We start from the raw sequence: 26,627 nt of genomic DNA, 5'->3' as shown, positions 1-26,627 counted from the left end.
TTCTCAGGATCTGCAACAAAGGACAGTAACATATTAGTGTAGGATATTTGAACTCACTTCTCTCAGTCCCTATCATCAAGTAAGCAGGTAAAAAAGATGCAGAGGCTGACCAGGCACGGTAGCTCACACCTGTAATCCCAGCACTTTAGGAGGCCGAGGCAGGTGGATCACAAGTTCAGGAGATCGAGAACTTCCTGGCTAACATGGTGAAACCCTGTCTCTACTAAAAATACAAAAATTAGCCGGGCGTGGTTGTGGGCGCCTGTAGTCCCAGCTACTCGGGAGGCCGAGGCAGGAGAATGGCATGAGCCCGGGAGGTGGAGCTTGCAGTGAGCCGGGATCGCGCCACTGCACTCTAGCCTGGGCGACAGAGCACGACTCCGTCTCAAAAATAAATAAATAAAATAAAAAATAAGATGCAGAGGGTCTGAATAAGATGGACAAGGCTGATCTTACACTGTACATGTATGTCTAATTCTGTGTCCTGAAAGGAAAGAGAAAATAGAATACACTGTCTTTTCAAAAACAATAGGAGACGTACACAATTTTACAATATATTAGATCACAAAGAAAACCTCAATAAATTCTAAGGAGTGAAATAGAAACCACGTTCTCAAGCTACAATAAAACTAAAAATAATAAGGTTGAAGCAAAAAGAAAATTAATACTCAACCTATCGGAAATGTAAAAAAAATCTTGTTTTTCCTCATTTTAAAGAGGAAATAAAACTACAACTGCAGCCTATCTAGGAAATTACAATAATGAGGATATTATATATCAAAACCTCATGGGACAAGGTCAAAGCTGAAGGCAAAATGATATTTATATTCTTAAATACTTCACGGAAAGCAAAAGTGAATCCAGTATTCTGCAGGGAGGAGGGACTTAGAAAAATTAATACAAAACTTAAAGGAAACAGAAGGGAAAACAGAACTGTTAGCAAATTCACGATTTATCACTGGACACGGTGGCTCACTCCTGAAATCTCAGCACTTGGGAGGCCAAGGCAGGCGGATCACCTGAGGTCAGGAGTTCAAGACCAGCCTGGCCAACCTGGGGAAACCCCGTCTCAACTAAAAATACAAAACTTAGCTGAGTATGGTGGTAGACGCCTGTAGTCCCAACTCCTCAGGAGGCTGAGGCAGGAGAATCATTTGAACCCGGGAGACGGAGGTTGCAGTGAGCCGAGATTGTGCCACTGCCCTCCAGCCTGGACAACAAGAGCGAAATTCTTTCTCAGAAAAAAAAAAAAAAAAAAAAAAAAAGCATAAAGAACTACTAACTTCTGTCACTCAACCTTGTTCCCAACCTAAGCCAGAGCCTGTCTCTTCCCAGGTTCAAGTCCAGCTGCCTCTCTTTGGCTGCTTCGTGAACCCCACTTGCTCTTATTGGCATTAATGGGGTCGCAGGCCCATCCTGGGGCAGGCCTGAGTCAATGCCAGAGTAGAGTTAGCTTCACCCAAAGTACTTGGGCTGAGAGGGAAACAGGTGCCATGAAGGGAAAGTGGGTGTGTCACCGGAATAGAAGGTACCAGGAAGATAAAGTGGGTGTGTCACCAGAGTAGAAGGCAAGAACTTCTTCACAAATTGCCTTCTCTTTCCGATTAGAAAAGGCGGTGGAAGTTTATCAAATGTCTCAATGGCTCATCTTGTGATGCTTGTATTATTTTTCTCCTTCGAACTACTGAGTCCTCTGGGATGGATTTTGAATAAATTCGTTTATGGTGTACATTTATCTTTATGGGATCTATTTTCTAATGTTTTATTTAGCATTTGTATCAATATTTATTTATTTATTTATTTGAGACAGGGTCTTGCTCTGTCACCCAGGCTGGAGTGCAGTGGCATGATCTTGGCTCACTGCAACCTCCGCCTCCTGGGTTCCAGCGATTCTCTTGTCTCGGCCTCCTGAGTAGCTGGGATTACAGGCGCATGCCACCATGCCTGCTAATTTTTGTATTTTTAGTAGAGATGGGGTTTCGCCGTGTTGCCTAGGATGGTCACGAACTCCTGACTTCAAATGATCCTCCCACCTTGGCCTCCCAAAGTGCTGGGATTACAGCCATGAGCCATCATGCTCAGCCCTTTGCCCGCTTTTTAATGGGGTTGCTTTTTTCTTGTAAATTTATTTAAGTTCCTTATAGATGCTGGATAAAGAAAATATGGTACATTTACACCATGGAATACTATGCAGCCATACAAAGGAACAAGATCATGTCCTTTGCAGGGACATGGATGGAGCTGGAGGCCATTATCCTTAGCAAACTAACACAGAAACAGAAAACCAAATACTGCATGTTCTCACTCATAAGTGGGAGCTAAATGATGAGAACATATAGACACACGGTGAGGGGCTGGGGGTGGGGGCGGGGACAGCAAACACTGGGCCTGTGGGAGGGTGAGGGGTGAGAGGAGGGAGAGGACCAGGAAGAGTAGCTAATGGATGCTGGGCTTAATACCTAGGTGATGGGATGCTCTGTGCAGCAAACCGCCATGGCACACATTTACCTATGTAACAAACCTGCACGTCCTGCACATGTACCCCTGAACTTAAAGTAAAAGCTGGAAATTCAAAACAAAAAGTTGGCAGAATTGCCATGAAACCATCTGAATGTGAAGCTTTTGTGGGGGAATCGTTCATTGACAACTTTTTCCATTTTTACCAAAATTACTAAGTAACCCTTTCCATCTCTTCTGTGGTCAATTTTAGTAAGACATACTTTCCTAGAAGACCGTTAACCAGCACAGGTTGCCTAAATATTGTCTTGTAATTATTTCCCTTACTTGATCCTAATCTTATTATTTGTGTTCCCAACCCCTGCCTTTTAAAAAAACGATAAAACGAGTTTGTGATCTTTCTACTTTGTTTTTCAAAAAGAACTAAATCGTGATTTTTTTTTTTTTTTTTTTTGAGACGGAGTTTCACTCTTGTTGTCCAGGCTGGAGTGCAGTGGCGCAATCTTGGCTGGCTGCAACCTCTGTCTCCCGGGTTCAAATGATTCTCCTGCCTCAGCCTCCTGAGGAGCTGGGACTACAGGCATCCACCACCACACCCAGCTAAGTTTTGTATTTTTAGTAGCCCATGCGTTTGGATAGGATGACTCAATGCGCTCAGTACCGTAAGGGCGTCCTTTTCCCTGAGATCAATCTATAAATCCGATGCAATCGAATATAAGCTTTCATTTTTCTCTTTTAGAACTTGAAAAAATTATTTTCTGAATTCAAATGTAAGAATTAACACATGAGAGGTTGGGCATGGTGGCTCATGCCTGTAATCCCAGCACTTTGGGAGGCCTAGGTGGGTGGATCAGCTGAGGTCAGGAGTTCAAGACCAGCCTGACCAACATTGTGAAACCTCGTCTCTACTAAAATACAAAAATTAGCCGGGTGTGATGGCAGGCACCTGTAATCCCAGCTACCTGGGAGGCTGAGTCAGGAGAATCACTTGAACCCAGGAGGTGGAGGTTGCAGCGAGCCATGATTGTGCCATTGCACTCCAGCCTGGACAACAAAAGCGAAACTCCATCTCAAAAAAAAAAAAAAAAAAAAAATTAACACATGAGAATAGCCAGGGAATTTATGGAAATGAGGAGAAACAAGGGACGCATGGTCTGCAGGGGACCGACAGTGATTCACTGATGGAAGACATCCTTTGGTCTCACTGCCCAGCTACTACTGGCTCTTACCTTCCATTCCGGTGACACACCCACTTTCCCTGCGTGGGACCCCATTTTCCCTCTTAGCCCAAGTACTTTGGGTGAAGCTGACTCCACCCTGGCATTGACTCAGGCCTGCCCCAGGATGTGCCTGTGATCCCATGAATGCCCATAAGAGCCAAGAGGGCTCGTGCAGCAGCCAGAGAGAGGCAGAGAGAGGCAGCTGGACTTGAACCTTCAAAGAGACGGGCTCTGGCGTAGTTTGGGAGCAAAGTCAAGTGACAGAAAAAGAAAGGATCCTGGTGACTTTCAGCACTCCCGGTCTTTTCATTTATTTGAGTCAATACATTGCCCTGTGCGTAAACCAGTTTAAGATGGATTTTCCAGCACTGGCAACAGAAAGGCTTCCTAACCGACACATAAAGCTACAGTGATTAAAACAGTATGGTACTGGTACAGCAGTAGACAAATTCATAGGTAGACTCATGGAACAAAAAATAATTCAGAAATGGAGCCACCAATATGTGGAAATTCATTGAATAATAAGAGTGGCATTTTAAATTGATTGGGGAAAAATAAATTGTTCAAGAAATGGTGTTGAAACAGCTGGAAAATAAAGCTTGGCTTTCAACCTCTCTTCTGATACCAGAATAACTCTATAGAGATCAAATATTCGATCTTAAAAAGAAACTATAAAACATAGAAGAAAATGAATATTTTTATAATATTGGGGTGATGAAGGCCTTTCCAAGCAAAAAAGAACAAAACTGACAAATTTAACTATGTAATAAATACAGAATTTAAAGTTGGCAAGAAAAACCACTTAAAAATCAAAAGGTAACCATAAACTGGAAAAAAATTATATATGTGTGTGTGTATATATAAATATATATGTATATATATGAGCTCTGATAAATCAACAAGAAAAAAGAGCCGGGCGCGGTGGCTCACGTCTGTAATCCCAGCACTTTGGGAGGCCAAGGCAGGCGGATCACGAGGTCAAGAGATCCAGACCATCCTGGCCAACATAGTGAAACCCCGTCTCTACTGAAAATACAAAAATTAACTGAGCGTGGTGGCAGGTGCCTGTATTCCCAGCTACTCAGGAGGCTGAGGCAGGAGAATCGCTTGAACTCAGCAGGTGGAGGTTGTAGTGAGCCGAGATCGCGCCACTGCACTCCAGCCTGATGAAAGAGTAAGACTCTGTCTCAAAAAAAAAAAAAAAAGAAAAAGAAAAGAATAACTGAAAAGAAACATGGGGAAAAATATGAATGCAAATATCCAATGGAAAAAAAAGAAGTTCAAATGAAGTTAACAAGAGTTTTCAACTACCAGATTAGCAAAGATACAATTTTATGTGAAACTAAAACTCAAAAACACTGCTGGTGGGAATGTAAATCGGTATAACTATTTAGTAGACACCTGACGATATGGATTACAATTTAACATATGCATACTTTTTGACTCAATGGTTTCTAGGCCTTATCCAAAAGAAATACTTTCACAGGTTTGCAAACATATATGCACAAGATTCTCATTGTAGCATTGCCTTCATTAGCAAAAAAGCAGAGAAAACAAGATACAACTCTCAGTCTATGGGATCTGGGGGGTCAAAAAAAAAAAAAAAAGACAAGTCAAGTGTGCATCATTAAGGGAGTGGCTACGTCCACCAGACAGTGAGTAAAAGTTCTTATCAAGGACACGAATGGGCCGTATTTTGCCAAAACCACCAGCTGGTTTTCTATCCTTATCTTACTCACAGTGGCAGCAGCCAAGTCACATATTTGACCACTTCTTCATCCTGGAAACCTTCCTCCTGGGGCTTGGGGGAACACTGCAGGTTCTGGTGCAATCTCTTCGTTTGCTCTTCCTCCCTCCAGACCCAGGTCTCTGTCCTGACCTTTTTTTTTTTTTTTTTTTTTTTTGAGACAGAGTTTCACTCTTATCGCCCAGGCTGGAGTGCAGAGGCACGATCTTGGCTCACTGCAACCTCTGCCTCCCAGGTTCAAGTAGCTGGGATTACAGGTGCCTGCCACCATGCCCAACTAATTTTTGTATTTTTAGTAGAACCAGGGTTTTGCCATGTTGGTTAGGCTGGTCTTGAACTCCTGACCTCAGGTGATCCGCCCACCTCTGCCTCTCAAAGTGCTGGGATTACAGGCATGAGCCACTGTATCCAGCCTGTCCTAGACTTTCTCCTCTTCTCTGCCTGGTGATGTCATCCAGTCCATGGTTTTAAAATTTCATTCATATGCTGCTCTCTCAAATCTGTATATCCTGGAGCTGCAGGTATGCATGTTCCACTGTCTCCTTGATTTCTCTACTCAGAAATCTCACAGGCATCTCAAACTGAATATGGCTAAGAGAGAAGTATTGATTTCCCAACCTTATGTTTCCAAATCAGTAGACAGTGTCATTGGCTTCCCAGTCCCTGGGGCCTAGAGCCCAGATGTCATTCTTGTTTCTCTCTTCCCCCAACATCTTACAACAATTAGTCAGTGAGACACTGGGCAGATGCTACTAGTTGTATACCTATTATCCCTTCTATCATTTTTTCTTTAAAAAACTCCAGTATTGTTTGGGGTGAGCAATGTACCCAGACAAAGACATTCGTTTTTCCCAATCTCCCTTACAGCTAGATCTTGGCCAGTGAAATATAAGTGGAAATTACCAAGGCTTCCAGGAAGTCATTTTAGCAGCTTTTTAACAATGCCTAAAAAACGTGATGCTGGAGGTGAGCAGCCACTTTGTGACCATGAAGCAACAGACATGAAGTAGTTTATGTTTAAATCTTTCAACTATCTGGTATTCACTTATATATACATATATGTGTGTGTGTGTATATATGTGTGTGTATATATATACACACACACACATACATAGTGGGGTGCCATTTTTAAGCCACAACTTAAAGTTTACTTGATCAGTTATTATTTGTCCAGGAGACCAATATTAGCTGTCTTGACATTACTGCATTCCAGGTCTAGCTTCTGGCTCCTTCTAATTTTTTTTTTTTTTTTTTTTTTTTGACAGAGTCTCGTTCTGTTGCCTAGGCTGGAGTGCAGCGGGTGATCTCGGCTCACTGCAATCTCTGCCTCCCTGGTTCAAGCATTTCTCCTGCCTCAGCCTCCTAAGAAGCTGGGATTACAGGTATATGCCACCATACCCAGCTAATTTGTTTTGTATTTTTAGTAGAACGGGGTTTCATCGTGTTGACCAGTCTGGTCTCTGCCGGCCTTGACCTACCAAAGTGCCAGGAAAATTAGCAGCAAACAGATTTATAGATGACCCCAAAGCTCAGCAAGCTGTGGGATCCTCTCCTGTTGCCGTAACCTGCCTGAATTGTTGGTCTGGCAAAGAATGATTTTTTTTTTTTTTTTTTTTTTTTTTTTTTGAGATGGAGTCTCGTTCTGTTGCCCAGGCTGGAGTACAGTGGTGCCATCTTGGATCTCGGCTCGCTGCAACTTCCACCTCCTGGGTTCAAGTGATTCTCGTGCCTCATCCTCTCAAGTAGCTGGGACTACCGGCGTGCACCATCATGCCCAGATAATTTTTGTATTTTAGCAGAGATGGGGTTTCACCATGTTGGCCAGGCTGATCTTGAACTCCTGATCTCTCAGGTGATCTGCCCGCCTTGGCCTCCCAAAGTGTTGGGATAACAGGCGTGAGCCACCACACCTGGCCAAGAATGACTTTTAAAAGAAAAAAAAAGAAAATTCATAATTCTTTTTTTTTTTTTTTTTTGAGATGGAGTCCTGCTGTGTCGCTCAGGCTGGAGTGCAGTGGCACAATCTAGGCTCACTGCAACCTCCGCCTCCCAGGTCCAAGCCATTCTTGTGTCCCAGGTTCAAGCCATTCTTGTGTCCCAGCCTCCCGAGTAGCTGGGATTACAGGCGTCTGTCACCACACCTGGCTAATTTTTGCATTTTTCGTAGAGACAGGGTTTCATCATGTTGGCCAGGCTGGTCTGGAACTCCTGACCTCAGGTGATCCACCCGCCTCAGCCTCCCAAAGTGCTGGGATTACAGGCATGAGCCACAGTGCCTGGCTGAAAATTCATAATTCTAAGAGTTGCCCCAACCCTCTAACAGTTGATACCACCTCTGATCCCCACGCTAGAAAACGGGGGACCAATAACAGATGCATGCAGGAGAAGCCTCAACTGCAGCTGGCCAGGAAGCACAGACATACACATACCCAGGCTGGGGCATCTGCCTTCTGGAATATCACTGCAAATGGGGCCTGCTTGTAAAGACACTTTTCCCTTTCAGCATTAGCACTGCGGAGAGGGGAGTCTCAGTCAATCCATTACAAGAGAACCAAAGAAGAACCCTTTCAAATAGGCATTTTATTGGTTTTTTTTTTCTTCCCTGAGACAGAGTCTCGCTCTGTTGCCCAGGCTGGAGTGCAATGGTGTGATCTTGGCTCACTGTAACCTCTGCCTCCCGGGTTCAAGCAATTCTCTCACCTCAGCCTCCAGAGTAACTGGGATTACAGGCGCCCCCCATCATGCCTGGCTGATTTTTGTATTTTTAGTAGAGACAGGGTTTCACCATGTTGGCCAGGCTGGTCTTGAACTCCTGACCTCAAGTGATCCGCCTGCCTTGGCTTCCCAAAGTGCTGGGATTGCAGGCGTGAGTCACTGCACCTGGCCGCATTTTATTGACTTTTAACGCATGCTGGTCACTGCCTTTTGTTTTTTTCTGTATTCCCACTGTTATTTCCTCTCTTTACCCACCTCTTATCTCCAAAGGTACAGTTTTTCTAAACGGACTAAATAAATAAGTCTGTGAAAAGCCAAATCCATAGCAGAATATGGGGGACTTGGCAGGATGGTGGGGGTGGAAAATGTACTTGCCAGGGCGTCGATAAAGTGATCTCTCTTTTGAGGTGTGCTTTTGAATTTGGGAAAGTCTGGATTTGTCAGGCAGGAGAAATAACATTCAGAGGCCCCAGCGCTCTGCAGGAGCAGGCACAAGTCTCAACAGGACAGCCTAGAAGGTGTGAGTGATATGCCGAGAGGCTGCAGGGAGAGCCCAGGGTTATACATCACGCTCCATTACTGAGGCTTGCCGGGTGCTTAAACCACCTGGCTAATTCTCAGCAACCGCCCTCCCTTGAACTAGGGCTCTGGCTTCCCTTTGACTGCAGACTTTTCCAGAAGGGGCTCTCCAGGCATAAGATAAGCCAGTGCAAATTAAAACCCCAGACAGCATTGGTGTGACTTCTTCAATAGATGTTAGCACCCTTGTGTTTAAGACACAAAGAATTCCCTAGTCTGCAGCAAGTGTTTAAAACTTTAAAAGACACAAAGAAAGTAACCCTGGTTTACTGTCAGCTAAATGGCATGCAGGCATGGTGATCTCCCAAAGACTACGGAGTTAAATAAGGGGATGTCCCATGAAACAACAGAATCGCATCCTCTCTAAGGTTGTGCTTGGCCCTGGTAACAGTAGCCCCTGGCCCAGGCTTCCTCCTCTCCAAAGGAGGGATTGGCTGGAGCTGAAGGCCCTGGTAACGCTCAACATTCTATGTCTCCAAACACTTTCTCTTTCATCTTCTGGTGGCAAGAAAGAAGCAAGGGCTGGCCGGGTGGTGGCTCATGCCTGTAATCCTGGCACTTTGGGAGGCCGAGGCAGGCAGATCACGAGGTCAGGAGTTTGAGACCAGCCTGACCAACGTGGTGAAACCCCGTCTCTACTAAAAATACAAAAATTAGCCAGGCGTGGTGTTGTGTGCCTGTAATACCAGCTACTCAGGAGGCTGAGGCTGGAGAATCGCTTGAACCCCAGAGGTGGAAGTTACAGTGAGCCGAGATTACACCACTGCACTCCAGCCTGGGTGACAGATCGAGACTCCAACTCAAAAAAAAAAAAAAAAGAAGCAAGGGCTGCGTGTGAAAGCAGCAGCGTCCTCAAGGCCCTTTCTGACACCCTACGACTCTCCCTTGGGTGGGAGATTGTCAAGCACAGAACCACTGGGTCCAGGCAGATAGAGGCACAGGCTGATCTTTGGAATAACCACGCCTGCCTCTGTGGCTGGGCCTTCCTGCGTCCCCAAATCACCAGGTCTGGACAGAAATCTCAGGTATCTCTCCTCATTGTTTTATTCACATATAACCTTCATCTTTGGACACTTTGAAGGGGAGCTCCCCTAAGCCAACCACTCCCCCCACTGGCAATACTCAGCCTCCTGTGGGGCCACGCGACCACGCCCAAGTGCCACGGATGGGTGGGTGTGTGCTGGCTTCATGGGTGCGGGAGGGGGCGGGAGGTTAGATGGTAGGCAGACGGTGCACAGTGTGTGGACATTGGTTGGAATGGTGGGTGGGTGGGTGGATGGGTAGGTGTCAGGTGGATTGTGGGGGTGGTAGTGAATGGCGGTGGGGGGGGATGAGTAACTACAAGAAAGAAGCCAGGAGCTGTAAAAACCCATTTTCACAACAGCTTAAGGGAGAAATGACCACTATTGACAATGATTCCAACCCATGCCCTGGTTAAAGTACAATTTGAGAGCCAAACGTTCCTCATTGGTTTAATATTTTCCAGCTTGCGAGTTTGCTCTTCACAGAATGTGGATCTTCAGACAAGTTTGATCAGTTCCCAGCTGTCATCTGTACAGCCACACGACAGTGCCTTACCATTATGAGTAACTCATCCCTTCAACAGCTATTGATTTGTCATCTAACTTTTGTCAGGCACTGGGCAACATGCTGGTTCCATTCCGTTTCAAATAAAAAATAAATACAGTCTAGAGTAAGCAGACAAAAAGCAGGTAAGCAATGAACTGATCATCCTAAACTGTGATCCATGCTATGAAAAAAAATAGGCAAGGAGTAGTGAGAGGGTGACAGGGTAGGTCTCCCCTAGACAGGCATGTTGGCAGAGGCATCCTGAGAAGGAGACGCTGGAGGTGAAACCCGCAGGCCAGGAAAGAGCCAGAAGGGAGAAAAGCAAGAGAACAGCCATCCGGGCTCCAGGGCAGCCTGTACAAGGCCCCACACGGGCAAGAGCTGAGACGCTTAAGGACAGACTAGGGCCAGTGTGGCTGAGAGCAATGGCCAGGCTGACCTCCCCTCCTGGTGTGCTTAAGACAGTCCCAGTGGATGTCTGTTGTCCTCGTGTATCTTTCAAAAACATCCCCATGTGCACACTATATTTCATGGTCTCCCTTGATCATGAGAGGGGAATAGTAAGAAGTGAAGTGGGTGGGGAGCGGGGGAGCCACCATGATGACTGTGTGAGGAATTCAGGTTTATTCTAAGCCCACTGAGAAGCAACGGGATGGGGCTGCTGTAACATTCCTAATGAACCGGCTACACTGAATGAAAGCGGTGGGGAAGCCCAAGGCCAGGGCTTTCCATCCACTCACACATCCAAATGGAGTGACTGAGCAAACCAGACAGGGCGTTGTGCACTGGGGACTTAAATACAAATAAGAGGAAGAGGGGCCAGGTGTGGTGGCTCACACCTGTAGTCCCAGCACTTTGGGAGGCTGAGGCAGGCGGATCATGAGGTCAGGAGATCGAGACCATCCTGGCTAACACAGTGAATCCCTGTCTCTACTAAAAATACAAAAAATTAGCTGGGCGTGGTGGCGGGTGCCTGTAGTCCCAGCTATTCAGGAGGCTGGGGCAGGAGACTCACTTGAACCTGGGAGGTGGAGGTTGCATTGAGCCGAGATCACACCACTGCACTCCAGCCTGGGCGACTGAGCGAGACTATCACAAAAAAATAAATAAATAAATAAGAAATAAGAGAAGACGTACAGATGGCCAGTGAAGATGCTCAGCACTACACTCACTAGGGAAATGCAAGTCAAGACACAGTGAGATCCCACCCCATGCTTACTAGGACAGCAATTTTTAAAAATTTTTTTAAGGAAGGCTGGGCACGGTAGCTTACGTCTGTAATCCCAGCACTTTGGGAGGCTGAGGCGAGTGGATCGCTTGAGGTCAGGAGTTCAACATCAGCCCGGCCAACATGGCAAAACCCCAATTCTACTAAATATACAAAAATCAGCCGGGCGTGGTGGCAGGTGCCTGTAATCCCAGCTACTTGGGAGGGTGAGGCAGGAGAATCACTTGAACCTGGGAGGCAGAGGATGCAGCGAGCCAAGATCACACCACTGCACCCCAGCCCGGGCGACAGAGCAAGACGCCGACTCAAAATATAAATAAATAAATGGAAAATAGCAGGTTTTGACGGGGATGTGGAGAAATTGGCGGCCTCTTACATTGTTGGTGGGAATGAAAGTGGTGCAGCTGTGGAGGGAAGTGATTTGGCAGTTCCTCAAAATCCTAAACAGAATTGGTTTCTTAGGACTGCCGTAACAAAGCACCACAAACTTAGTGGCTTAGACAAAGAAACATGCAGTCCCCCAGTTCTGCAGGTGGGAAGTCCAAAATCAAGGTCTTGGCAGGCACAATGGATCATGCCTGTAATCCCACCACTTTGGGAGGCCAAGGCAGGCAGATCACTTGAGGTCAGGAGTTGGAGACCAGCCTGGCCAACATGGTGAAACCCTATCTCTACTAAAAAATACAAAAAACTACCCAGGTGTGGTGGCAGGTGCCTGTAATCCCAGCTACTCAGAAGGCTGAGGCAGGAGAATTGCTTGAACCTGGAGGGTGGACGTTGCAGTGAGATGAGATCACACCATTGCACTCCAGCATGGGCAACAAAGCCAGACTCCGTCTTGAAAAACAAAACAAAACAAAACCGATATCAAGGTCTTGGCTGAGTTGGCTCCTTCCACAAGGGAAGGATCTGTTCCAGGCTCTCCCAGCTTTTGGCGTCCCTGGCTTGTTGGTGCCACCTTCTCCCTGGGTGTCCACAACATCCTCCCTCCATACATGTCTACGTGTGTCCACATCTCCCTGTTTTAGAAGGACACAAGTCATACTGCTTTAGGGTGTGCCATTTTAAGTTGATTACATCTGTAAAGACCCTCCTTATTTCCACATAACATTACATGCTGAGGTACTGGTGGTTAGGACTTCAAATACTTTTTTGGGAGTACATAATTCAACCCTTTACGGCATTTGATCCAGCAACACAGTGAAACCCCGTCTCTACAAAAAATACAAAAATTAGCCAGGTGTAGTGGCACATGCCTGTAGTCCCAGCTATTTGTGGGGCTGAGGTGGGAGGATTGCTTGAGCCCGGGCTGTCGAGGCTGCAGCGAGCCGAGATGGTACCACTGCACTGGAGCCTGGGCGAAAGAGTGAGACTATGTCTCAAAGAAAAAAAAAAAAAGTACTCGCCCAGAGAAACCGACTCCCCCGCCGCAGGCTTGTGTTACACTGTGGACATCTCAACCCAGGCTCCATTTCCCATTCTCTCATTTAGCACAGTATAAAAACCCTACGTTACCTTGGAAAATGAAACTCCAGCTGCACAATTCCCTGCCTCTGAGCAGGGAAGCCTGAGGGCCAGCCTGAAGGCGAAGGCTTCTGAGCCTGTGACTCAGGAGTGCCCAGACGTGGTTTCTGGTCCCACCCAGCTGAGCTCCGGTAGTCACCCCGCAGGGTCACGAGCTTCACGCAGCCTCTAGGCGGCCAGATTGAGTTTCTTCCACCTGCTTCATCAGCCAGGAAACAGGAGCCCCTGACTAATCTGAAGCCCTGGCCTCAGAAGAAAACAACGCTAATTACTCAGAGGCCAGAGCTGAGACCAGACAGACCCGGTGTAGCCACTCGGGCCAGGCTGCTCTGCGAAGCTGCTGTTTCCTCTGCTGCCGAAGCGGTTTCTTCCACCCAGGGCGGTGCGGTGGTTTGGCGACTTAAGAGGTTTGGAGGTCCCCTCTTCCTAAGAGTTAACTGTCCTGAAAAAGCCCAAAACAAGAGCGGCATGATCTTAAATCCTGGGGAGAGGACACAGGCTGCCTGGAGGGGCCAAGGGCACACCTAGAGCTGGGGTTTTGTTCTCACTCTGTTGCCCAGGCTGCAGCACAGTGGTGCGATCTCGGCTCACTGCAGCCTCAACCTCCCTGGGCTCAGATGATCCTCCCACCTTAGCCTCCTGAGAAGCTGGGACTGCAGGCACGCGCCACCACATCTGGCTAATTTTTTGTAATTTGTAGAGACAGGGTTTCACCATGTTGTCCAGGCTGGTCTTGAACTCCTGGGCTCAAGCAGTCTGCCTGCCCTGGCCTCCCAAAGTGCTGGGATTACAGGCGTGCGCCACCGCGCCTGACCATAGAGCTGGGTTTTGATTCCACATGTGGAGGAGGTGCCTGCCTAGGGCTGACTGGGAAAAGTGTCTAGGGCTGAGCTCACAAAGTGATGAGCTCCCCGTTGCCAGAGGGCTTCAAGCTGAGGCTGAGTGAGACGAAGCACGATGGAGTGAACGGTATCCCTGTGTTGGAAGGAGGGTGGGTTATGTGAAAAGTGTCCCTTGTGGAAAAGAGGAAAATAGCCCGGCCCTGGGCTTCACTTCCTTGAAAGCGAATTTGGTGTCTGCTCCTTGGACAGATCAACACAAGCACCTACGCTTCCCGGGCCGCAGTCCCTTCTTCACCCAGAAGGGGAGTTCAGGGAAACTGGGCAGACATGGGCAATCCCACTGGGTTGGCTGCTTCGGGCTGTAAAATTCAAATCTCTAAGGCCTCCCCAATAACACAGTCCTAAAATTTCACATCATCAGCAAAGTCATGTCTGCCATCTTGAGCTCCAAAACACCCTTCAAATGCGCCTATCCCTCCACCCCGCAAGCCAGCATCTGGCCCAGGTCCGTCCCCGCTGTCTGGACTATTGCAGTCACTGCCTGGCTAGGATTCTGTCCACAGTTCATTGCCCACATGGCATCCAGAGAGCTCTTTCTAAAATGCAGATGAGGAGTCCCCTGTGTGCTGTGAATACACTCGACTCCCGTCTGTCCTCAGCACACACTCTCTGCCTGCTGCCGCACAAAGCTCCAGCCACACGAGTGTCTGTCTGTCTGTTCCTCAAATAGGCCAGGTCTTCCCATTTCAAGGCCTTCTGGCTATTTCCTGTGCCTGAAATGCCCGCCTCCACTTCTCTTTGTATTTCAAGCCTCTACTGGCTTAAATGTCATCCCTTAAGTCAGCCTTATATAAACATGCTTTTAAAAATAGGTCCAGCTGGGCACGGTGGCTCACACCTGTAATCCGAACAGTTTGGGAGGCCAAGGTGGGCAGGTCACCTGAGGTCAGGAGTTCGAGACCAGCCTGGCCAACATGGTGATCTCTACTAAAAATAAAAAAATTAGCTGGGTGTGGTGGGACGTGCCTGTAATCCCAGCTATTTGGGGGGGAGGGGGGGGTGAGGCATGAGAATCCCTTGAACCCAGGAGGTGGAGGTTGCAGTGAGCTGAGATTGCGCCACTGCACTCCAGCCTGGGCAACAGAGCAAGACTCCATCTCAAAAAAATTAAAAAATAAAAATAGGCCACGTGTGGTGGCTCACACCTGTAATCTCAGCACTTTGGGAGGCCGAGGCGGGTGGATCACTTGAGGTCAGGAGTTAGAGACCAGCCTGGCCAACATGGTGAAACCCCGTCTCTACTAAAAATACAAAAATTAGCTGAGCGTGGTGGTGCATGCCTGTAATCCCAGCTACTCAGGAGGCTGAGGCAGGAGAATTGCTTGAACCTGGGAGGTGGAGGTTGCAGTGAGCCGAGATCGCACCTGTGCACTCCAGCCTGGCGACAGAGCAAGACTCTGTCTCAAAAAAATAAATAAAATAAAATAAATAAAATAAAAATAGGTCCACTCTCCTGTGACTCCCCTACCCCTATTGTCCATTGCGGCCTTCTGGGACCACCTGCTGCATGGGGTGGGGACCACAGTCAAGCCCAGAAATCCTTTTCTCTTTCACTGAAGCCGCCACCTCAAAATCCCTCATATTCCCTTCTACTCTAGGGCTCTCTCACAAGCTGTCTCCATGGTCCCCTGTGGGTTGGAGTGACCCAGTCCAACCTCTCATGGTAGAGCTGAGCTCAGAAAAGATAAGCCAGACGCCTGCCACCTTCACCGGACTGTCAGGTGGCAAGTCTTTTCATTCTTTTTTTTTTTTTTTGAGATGGGGTCTTGCTATGTTGCCCAGGCTGATCTCAAACTCCTGGGCCCAAGTGATCCTCCCACTTCACCCTCCCAAAGTGCATCTTTTCACCCTTTTACTAGTGGAAGAAAAATCCATCCTCGAGGAGGGATGGAGTGAGTTTGGTCCAGCTTCACTTGAGCTCCTGGAGCTTCTCCTATGCCCTGGGAAACCCAGGTTCTGGCTCGCTATGTGCCCACGTTCCCCAGGTAAAGATGGGATTCCAGCCAGGTATCAGAGTGGGTGGGACCACAGACTTTGGAGCCAGCTAGCTCCCAGTCAGTTACTACCTGCAAGTTTAAGACTATGAGCAAGTTTCTTATGCTCCCTGTGCCTCGGTTTCCTCATACCTCCAAGAACTGTGTGAGGATCTGGGAGCTAATGCTGGTGCCGTGCGGCTAACTTCAGCAGCCCCTCTGGCTGCCCACACACCATCGCCTCCTCTCCTCCAGCCACCACCAGCCAAGGCAAAGGAACCTTCAGAGAGGCCATGCCTAGCCAGATGAGGACAGTTCCAAGGACATGCTGCATTTCTGCAATTACAGTGGTTTCTTCCTGGCTTGGGATTAGCCACTATATGTTGTGAAACTGCTGTCCATCTTCCAGCCAGCCCTCCTCACAGGCCTATCTCATGGTATAGTGTAGAGGGTTGAATCCTGTCCCTCCAAATTTTGTGTCCACCCGAAACCTAAGAATGTGACCTAATTTGGAAATCACATCTTTGCAAATATAAGTCGTGTATTCATCCATTTTCATACTGCTATGAAGAAATACCTAAGACTGAGTAATTTATAAAGAAAAAGAGGTTTAATTAACTCACAGTTCCACATGGCTGGGGAGGCCTCACAATCATGGCAGAAGGCAAAGGAGAAGCAAAGTCACGTCTTACATGGCAGTAGGTAAGACAGCATGTGCAGGAGAACTGCCCTTTATAAAACCATCAGATCTCATGAGACGTATTCACTATCACAACAGCACAGGAACAACCTGCCCCCATGATTCAATTACCTCCCACCAGGTCCCTCCCATGACACGTGGGAATTATCTTGAGGCTGGGCACAGAGGCTCACAACTGTAATCCCAGGAATTTGAGAGGGCAAAGCAGGTGGATCACCTGAGGTCAGGAGTTCAAGACCAGCCTGGTCAACATGGTGTAAACTCATCTCTACCAAAAATATAAAAAATTAGCCAGGTGTGGTGGCAAACGCCTGTAATCCCAGCTACTCAGGAGGCTGAGGCAGGAGAATCACTTGAACCCAGGAGGCGGAGGTTGCAGTGAGCCAAGATCATGCCACTGCACTCCAGGCCGGGTGACAGAGCAAGGCTCCATCTCAAAAAAAATAAAGAAAAAAGAATCTTGAGATATCATCCTGAATTAGGGTGGACTCTAAAGCCAATGGCAAGTGTACTTAGAAGAGAAGGGAAAGAAGAAGACGGGAAGACAGGAGAAGGCCACGTGAAGATGGAGGTAGAGGTTGGAGTGACGTGGCTGCAAGCCAGGGAAGACCAGAAGCCGGCAGGAGCTGGAGGAGGCAAGGAAGGATTCTCCCCTGCAGCCTTTGGAAGGTGTGGGGCCCTGCCGACCCCTTGACTTAGGACTTCTGGCCTCCAGAACTGACAGAATACATTTCTGTTGTTTCAAGCCACTCCTGACGAAGTATTATGGCAGCCCTAGAAACTAATACACATGAGCTCCAGTATTACATTTCACACTGGCTTGGTGGATAGAATCTTGCTCTGTTTTTTGTTTGTTTGTTTTTGAGACAGAGTCTTACTCTGTTGCCCAGGCTGGATTGTAGTGGCACAATCTCAGCTCACTGCAACCTCTGCCTCCTGGGTTCAAGTGATTCTCCTGCCTCAGCCTCCCAAGTAGCTGGGATTACAGGCGGGTGCCATCACACCTGGCTAACTTTTTTGTATTTTTAGTACAGATGGGGTTTCACCATGTTGCCCAGGATGGTCTTGAACTCCTGACCTCAAATGATCCACCCACCCGCCTTGGCCTCCCAAAGTGCTGGGATTATAGGCGTGAGCCAGGCTTGCTCTGTTTTTTAAATGCTTGTTTCTACATAGTGGCTGTTTTAAAGGCCTTTTTGCAACCGTGTGCATGAGAGCCTCACTCAGCATTGTCAGCTGTAGAAGCCGTGCCACACATAGCAGCCTCGTCCGCCTTACATCACTGGACGTTTCTGCAGCTGCCTCTGGTTCACGGCTCCCACCCTGCCTGAGTCAGCTCCCCTGGAGGCTGCTCTGGCCTGGGCTTCTCTGGTGGGTGTCAAAGCCAGCCGTGGCGGGTCGGGGGATGGTGTAATTACTGCAGCTTGAGAATGTGCATCTCACTCATCCCTCAGGGTGGTCCAGGGCCACCAGCCCGCCATGGGCAGCTGCTCCTTTTTTGGTGAACAGTATGAATCCCACCATCCCCCAAAGGGGACTTTCTTCCCAACATCTGCTTCTCAATAGCAAGAAACCCAACAGCAAAGGGCTTTTTTTTTTTTTTTTTTTTTTTTTTAAGAAATGGAGTCTCACTATGTTGCCCAAGTTTGAGCGCAGTGGCATGACCATAGCTCACTGCAGCCTTGAACTCCTGGGCTCAGCCTCCTGAGTAGCTGGGACCACAGGCTCTCGTCACTGCGTCCATGTAGGGCTTCTGACATGTTAATTTGATAGCTTTTGACAGGGCAAGGGTCTGCTAGGAGGAGCAATATGAGCTGGGGCCCAAAAGCATTGGTTTGGACTGAAACCCCTGTAGCATGTGTGCCCATGAGGGGGTCAGTGGCGACGGTGATGGGGTCTGGAAAGGAGTAGCCCTGGCTGACGGGTTCTGAGGCTCACCACAAGGGACACCAACACCAGGCACTCCACACAGCGTCTCTCATTTAATCTGCACTGCAAGGCCTCGAGCCCAGGGCTCTCTGTCGTGTCATTTTACAGATGAAAAAAGCAAGGCTCAGCGAGGTTAAGCAACACACCCTTGGTCACACAGCAATTGGCAGAGCCAGGATCCAAGCCCGGGCACACTGGCTGGGAGTCTGTAGCCTTTAAACCATGTGATGGTTGAGAACCTGTGTTGTGCTGGATTCAGCTACGTATTAACTCACAAATTCTTTGGGTTGTTCCTGCTCACAGGGAAGGAACCAGCTTAACCCTGTTTGAATAGTTCCTGAATTGTTATGAGAGGTTATCAGAGTATGGTATTTGATTGATATCCTCAGAGTATTCTCATTTTGTAGATGAGAAAATTTGGAGGGAGAGAGGGTATTGTACTAAATGTCTGGGAGGCCAGGTTAGCCACGGATTAAGGATCCAGACCCACGGCTGTTTGGAGTCTAGACTGTTGGTCAGCCCACCAGGCCACACACGTTCTCAATTCCCAATTCCTAGTGCTGGCCTGGGTGCAGGTTGATTTTGTGTGTCAACTTGGAGGGTGTTTTGGAGAAATTAACACTTAGATTCATGAACTCTGAGGAAGCAGATTGCCCTTTATAATGTGGGTGGGCCTCACTCAATCTGTTGAAGCACTGACTAGAACAAAAGTTGACCTTCCCTGAGCAAGAGGGGACTCTCCAGCAGATGGCCTTGGCCTTCCTCTGCACTGCTGGCTCTCAGGGGTCTCCAGGCTGCCAGTCCACGCTGTTGATTTGGATTTGTCAGCCCCAACAATCGCATGGGCCCGTTCCTTATAGTAAATCTCTCTACACACATCCTGTAGAACTGTGACTGATAGTGGTTAAGTATCTCTCCAGAAATCTACATTTCTCTTGTGAGAAAACAGAACTCTCAACTTAAGAGGAAGCTAGGCTGGGTGCGGTGGCTCACGCCTGTAATCCTGGCACTTTGGGAGGCCGAGGTGGGCAGATCATGAGGTCAGGAGTTGGAGACCAGCCTGGCCAATGTGATGAAAGGCTGTCTCTACTAAAAACACAAAAATTAGCCAGGCATGGTGGCATGCGTCTGTAATCCCAGCTACTCGGGAGGCTGAGGCAGGAGAATTGCTTGAACCCAGCAGGTGGAGGTTACAGTGAGCTGAGATCAAGCCACCGCACTCCAGCCTGGGCAACAGAGCAAGACTCCGTCTCAAAATAAAAAAAAAAAAAAAGAGGAAGCTACCTGTCTCAGGTAATCCTTTCAAACACCGTCAGGCATATGCTGCATCCCCATTTTACACAGAGGAAAATGGAGGCTGAGGTCAGTGAAGTGAAATGTGCAAAGACCCACGGCAATTTATTGCTTAAGACAGAATTAAGCCCCTCTTCTAGCTCCAAAGTCCATGGTTTTCCACGCTCACCTCCCACACCCCCTTTCTCACCATCCCACACACTCCGGCAGCCCCAACTTGGGGGAGAAGCTGACAGTCACTTGGCTCACTGGCCTAAGGTCCCCTGCCACCAACAAGGACAACTCCCTTGCCAGCCTTCCACCCACCCACTTGGTTTAAGGTCTAACGCTAATATTAGGTGCTGCCTGGCCTCTAAAACTGGAAGGGCCTTGAATGGCTTAACTGCAAGCTCCCCTCCCCACTCTCCTCCCACAGATAAGGTCCCCCCAGCTGGGCCTTATCATGGCCCCAGGCGCATCTCCTGTTTATCCCTGAGCAGCAGGCTTCACTTCCCAACCACCCCAGGAATTAGTCACATGAGCCCATCACATCCTCCTGTGGGAACCAGGGGGACCCCGTCCTCTTGTTACTGCAAAGCCGGCTGCCCACCACCCCTGCGGTTCACTCTGCCCTCGAGTGCTGCCCCGTGTGGCCCTGCCTGGCCTGCAGTGCTCCCCCTCCCAAGCTGTGAGTGATGCGACTAGCAAACAGCTGTGCACCTCAGGTGTCCCGTGTTGGGTGCTGTGTTTGACCATCCCGAAACCCCAGTGTGGGAATCCCTCCCTCACCAACAGGGTGGAAAGGAGGCGATCAAAACGCACCTCTGGTGCAGGGGCCGTGGGGAGAGGGCTGCTGCTGGGGGGTGGGCAGGCCACCTGGCCAGCCAGGCAATGTGGCAGGGCAGTGGCCCAGCGACATCAAGGATTAGGAGACAGGCCACGTCTAAGGCGACCTTGAATATCGAGGATTCTGAAGAAATCAAAAGGACAAACAACTCAAATGCCTCTGGTGTCAACGACAACCAGCAGACATGTCAGTCCTGGAGGCATGGTCGGACTCTGGATGGGACAGTCACGGGAACAGCTGCCTATCTGATAAGGGGCCACCAGGGAATTCACAGCAGTTTCCAACAGCAGAGCCCCACAGAGAGCAGGGACAAGAGACCTGGGCCCGGGAAGGAGACAGGGACAGGACTCTTTGGGGCAAGTAGGAAAGAAGGATTAGCAATACCGCCCCCTAGTGGCTTCCGCAAGTGCCCGGCCTGTTAGGAACCCGAGTTCCTTGCTTTGGGGGTGGCGGCAGTCACAGGGCATTTACTCCTTCCTGTAACTGTCACGTGAAAGCAGAATGACACCGGCGTGGGGGGTGACTTTTCTCCAACCCTCAGCCTCTTGGGTCATGGAATATGGATGCTTGTCATGAAATGGCTGAGCTCAAAGTATTCCATTCCCCTTCAAATTTTCCAGACTTCCCAATCTCCCCCATCGGGGGTTCCCTACGCTGAGGGCCTGGAGTCTCCTGAGCTTTGGAAATTGCATGTGTCCGGCTCACTTGCAGAGGCTGACTCCGGATCTGGACAAAGCCCAGGCTTGAGGTGATGTTCTTTTGTTTTGCTTTTGAGCACAGCCAGCTCCACAGACTCAGAGGGCCGGAGGAGACAAGGAGGAACTCGCGGGAAGAGAAGACCTGGAGCAGGAGGGGCTGACACCAGCCCTCACTTCATCCCAGACTATACAGACTCACCAAGGGCTCTGACCAGGAACAGAGACCAGAGTGATTTCAAAGAAAGAATCTGTGATGACACTTGAAATGGCTTTTATAGATAATATTTGATGACGGAAGGAGACATCAGGTTGTTCTGGGTATTAAGAAAACAGAGGCTGGCCGGGTGCGGTGGTTCACGCCTGTAATCCCAGCACTTTGGGAGGCCAAGGCGGGTGGATCACAAGGTAAGGAGTTCGAGACCAGCCTGACCAACATGGTGAAACCCCATCTCTACTAAAAATACAAAAATTAGCCAGGCACGGTGGCAGGCGCCAGGTACTCGGGAGGCTGAGGCAGGAGAACCGCCTGAACTCGGAGGGCGGAGGTTGCAGTGAGCCGAGATCACGCCACTGCACTCCAGCCTGGGCAACAGAGCGAGACTCCATCTCAAAAAAAAAAAAAAAAAAAAAAATACCAGCACTTGGGAGGCTAAGGTGGGAGGATCGCTTGAAGCCAGGAGTTCAAAACCAGCCTGGGTAACATAGTGAGACCCCAGGAATGAGATCTACAAAAGAAAAAATTTAAAAATGAGCATGGTGGTGCATGCCTATAGTCCCAGATACTTGGGAGACTGAGGCAGGAGGATTGTTTGACCCTGGAGGCTGCAGTGAGCCAAGATGGTACCACTGCACTCCAGCCTGGGCAACAATGAACCCCTATCTCAAAAGAAGAAAAAAAGAAAAAAGGGCCAGTCTATTACCCCCTCTGTATAATCATTGCTACAAATTTGTTACAGACTCTTTGAAAGGGGCAACACCTGTTGCTTCACGCCATCACTCAGAACTGAAACTTGAGGGAAAAACAGCCCTCTCTGCAGGGGACCCACATCAGTGGAAATATTTTCCCCTCCATGCTGACCTTGTCTACGCTAAGGCAGGACATAAGGTACAGGGGCCAGCAGAAGAAAGTGCCCTCCACAACCACCACCTCTCACAACTGAGTGCTTAAAACCACCACAGAATTTGCTAAAAGCAGGACATGGAAGGTAACAGCTAGATGACACGTGGTTCTGCCTTCGATCTGGGGCAAAAGGGCCAGGCCAGAGACGGAGGGCCACCCAACCGCATCCCCAGAGGCTGCGCACAGGCAGGCGTGGGGTCGACTCCCAAGGGGAGGGTGACAGGGAGGTCGGGTGACGAACAGGGCAACTCCAGCCAAAATGGGGATTCGTGCCAAGTGGGGAAGCAGTGGGGGACCCCAAAACACCCAGCCTGCCCAGAGAACACACCGGGTACCCTAGATGACAAGGATATCCTGCTCCTAGAAAAATCTAGAATGCCCCATCCGATCACTTTCCCTTCTCTCTTGCGTTGCCTCTCGACCTTCTCGGCTCGGCCCTTCTCACTCCAGGCTACAACCCAGTCTCCAGCCCAGCTCTCCCAGGGCGCCTCACCACTCTGTTTTCCCTGTATTTACTTATGTTGGTCTCCCCAAGCCAGGATGTAGGCCCCAAGAGGGTGGTGGCTTTTGTCTGGTTTGTTCCTGAGGTGTCCTCTGGTACCCAGAGGATATTTGATAGACATTTCTTGAATGAATGAATGAATGAATGAATGAACAAAGGCATGGCCATGCACATACTGCTTTCATCATCCTCTCCCACCCCTGTCTGCTCAACAGTGTTCCACTCTGGGTCTGGCCATCGGGGCGGAAGCCGGCATCTAAGGCCACTCTGTTCCCAAGACCGGACAGGGACGCGGATCACTTAGAGGAGGTGGGGCGGAGACACGGGACCTTCAGGCCTAAGGAAGCAGGACTGCTGAGTGGATTCAGTGGGGACAGTGACCCCCAGTGGCCACTGAGAATTTGTGCATGAAAACAAGTGTGTTACTTCAATATGCCAGGCAAGGGAAGTGCGATCTGGCTCAGCTTCCAGCTGCATTAACTCAGTCTCTCGTTTCTCTGTGGGTGACCCCCTCTACATTTTCTCTTACCCCTCTCCCCTACCAAAGCAAGCAAAGTCCAAGGTTTTCTAGCTGTAGAGACTTTTTCTGGTGAAGAAACAGGCACAGACCCATGAAGTAATTTGTCCAAGTCTGTCTGTCCTACACACACACCCAAGGTTGAACTGTAGCTTAATAACCAGGGAGGCTGCAGAAGTCCTGGGAAACCCCAGACCAGGGAAGAAGGGGCTGGAGCAGCTCATCCTCCACCTCCTCCCTCTCCCCATTTGATGTTTCCAGAGCCAAGGACTCGGAACCTATGTTGTTTAAGTGAACGCTGACAACTGTTTAGGTAAGGAGGGCCAAGGGCATCGTTACACAGATGTGCTTTCAGCAAAGACGACGGAAGTGGATATAAGGGAGGAAACTGGAGTAAACGAGGACCCCAGGAGACTTTCTCCCCTGCCCCGTGGCACATCCTCCTGCCCCTCTCTGCTGGAGGGCCCTGGCCCTGTGGGCACTTGCTGAGGATGGCTGGGCCCGTTATCCACGATAACCCGAGGAGGCACCGCATACCCCTGTCCACCGTACGGGCCACTGCATAAAATGAAGGCTTCACCCTCTGCTGCCCACGCTGAGCCTCCAGCTTTCTTCCTTCAAACGCCGACCTATCCTCACAATCCCAGATTCCAAGGAAGTCAGGTCAAGTTCTCCCAAGCAGTCTCCCCAAGCCTGAGCCTGATTTTCTTCTAGGCACCCCCAGCAGCAGGAACTAATATTCAACAGTAGAGTTGCTAGAGACATCTGGAAATACTGCTCAAAACAGAAACAAAGACCCCTCCAAGTACAGATCCAGAACCATGAGAAGGATCTTCAACCCAGCAGCCACTGTAAAGTGGAAGCCTGCCCAACCTTCAGGCTGGGCTCCCTTTGCAAAAGCTTTCCCAATACACTGCCCAGATGGTTGCAGGCAGTTTTAGACTATGACACTGAGGTGACTTCACTTGGTCTTTTATTGCCAATTTTGATTTATATTTAAGGATGATGGCTGAGAACAGGCAGGCCATCAGGGGTCCCCCACCCCAACTCCCACTATCAATGCACAAGAAACAGATTTGTAAAACCTAATATTGTTCTTCTTTTTCTTTCTTTTTTTTTTTTTTTTGAGACAGAGTCTCGCTCTGTCGCCCAGGCTGGAGTACAGTGGCACCATCTCAGCTCACTACAAACTCCGCCTCCCGGGTTCAAGCGATTCTTGTGCCTCAGCCTCCCGAGTAGCTGGGATTACAAGTGTGTGCCACTGCACCTGGCTAATTTTTGTATTTTTAGTAGAGATGGGGTTCCACCCTGTTGGCCAGGCTGGTCTCAAACTCCCAACCTCAAGTGATCCACCCACCTTGGCCTCCCAAAGTGCTGGGATTACAGGTGTGAGCCACCACACCCAGCAAAACCTAATACTGTTCCTCCCCAGGTATGGCCAGGAAGCAGGCTGCTCAATAAGGACAGGGGACCCATGGTCATTCATCTGTCTGCACAGGATCAACAACTGCAAACCGCACCTCACGCCAGCCACATGACACTGAAAGCTGTCTCTTTTCAGAAGAGCTGATGGCACCTCCTGCATACTGTCCTTCAGTCCGCGGCCCCAGCAAAGGAGGATGTCAATCAGTGACGGGGCAGAGATAATCAAGAAAATGCTTTCGGCTGGGCGCGGTGGCTCACGCCTGTAATCCCAGCACTTTGGGAGGCTGAGGTGGGCAGATCACGAGGTCAGGCGTTGGAGACCAGCCTGACCAACATGGTGAAACACCATCTGTACTAAAAATACAAAAATTAGCCGGGCGTGGTGGCGGGTGCCTGTAATCCCAGCTACTGGAGAGGCTGAGGCAGGAGAATCCCTTGAACCTAGGAGGTGAGGTTGCAGTGAGTGGAGATTGCGCCACTGCACTCCAGCCTGGGTGACAGAGCGAGACTCTGTCTCGAAAAAAAAAAAAAATGCTTTCAGTGGAAATGCATTTAACCAGAACAGACCGTATCCAGGGAAAGTTTTTTCCCTTAGATTTCTCAATCTTGGCTGCGCATCGGAATTACTCCAGGAGCTTTAAGAAATCCTAATATTCAGAACATACCCCAGACCGATTAGGCCAAATCCTCTGAAGCAGGAACCCAGGCACTGGTATGTCAGCTCTTAGGTGATTTCAGTATGCAGCTACAGTTGAGAACCACCCGTCAAAACAGATACCATTTGACCAGGCATGGTGTCTCACACCTGTAATTCCAACACTTTGGGAGGCTGGGGAGGGAGGATTACTTGAGCCCCAGGAGTTCGAGACCAGCCTGGGCAACATGGAAAAACCCCATCTCCCCTAAAAATATAATAATTAGGCCAGGTGCAGTAGCTCACACCTGTAATCCCAACACTTTGGGAGGCCGAGGCAGGCAGATCACCTGAGGTCAGGAGTTAGAGACCAGCTTGGCCAACATGGCAAAACCCCATCTCTACTAAAAATACAAAAATTAGCCGGATGTGGTGGCACACACCTGTAATCCTAGCTACTCAAGAGGCAGAGGCAGGAGAATCGTTTGAACCCAGGAGGCGGAGGTTATAGTGAGCCGAGATTGTGCCACTGTACTCCAGCCTGGGCGACAGAGTGAGACTCCATCTCAAAAAAAAAAGAAAAAAAAAATATATATATAACACATACGTGTGTGTGTGTATATATATATGTATGTATCATATATATGTGTGTGTGTGGGTGCATGTGTGTGTGAAATTAGCATGGCATGGTGGCACATGCCTGTAGTCCCAGCTACTCGGGAAGCTGAGGTGGAAGGATCGCTCGAGCCCAGGAGGTCGAGGCTGCAGTGAGCTGAGATAGCGCCACTGCACTCCAGCCTGGGCAACAGAGCAAGACCCTGTCTCAAAAAACAAAAAAGATACTTTTTTTGCTTTGAAAAATCAATCTAAAAAACTAACCTATTTAGATACCAAATTGCATATGAAATAAAATCTCAATTCTCTTTTTAGAATAAATAGATCCACAAAAATGCTAAGGAAATATACTACAACATTAACGAGGGTTACTTCTGGTGGGAAGATGATGGGTGATACCCATCTTTTTCACTTCACTTAGTTACTAAAAGAATAAGCATCGTCACCTTTAAAA

At 48.8% G+C, this 26,627-nt stretch overlaps 1 long non-coding RNA gene across 1 annotated transcript in view; it reads right to left on the bottom strand.

Annotated features, from left to right (window-relative positions):
- LOC130541122 (uncharacterized) overlaps positions 1-13,590 on the bottom strand; it is a 52,686-nt gene extending 39,096 nt beyond the window's left edge. The window contains exon 1 of the long non-coding RNA XR_008955166.2: positions 13,031-13,590. This is a non-coding gene — a long non-coding RNA (uncharacterized LOC130541122). The remainder of the gene's footprint in view (positions 1-13,030) is intronic.
- Between the last annotated feature and the right edge of the window lie 13,037 nt (positions 13,591-26,627).

The sequence above is a fragment of the Pan paniscus genome, chromosome 22, assembly GCF_029289425.2.
Source record: "Pan paniscus chromosome 22, NHGRI_mPanPan1-v2.0_pri, whole genome shotgun sequence".
Taxonomy (NCBI): Eukaryota; Metazoa; Chordata; class Mammalia; order Primates; family Hominidae; genus Pan; species Pan paniscus.
The sequence above is the reverse complement of the archived record's forward strand: the minus strand, read 5'-3'. Positions and strand labels throughout refer to the sequence as shown.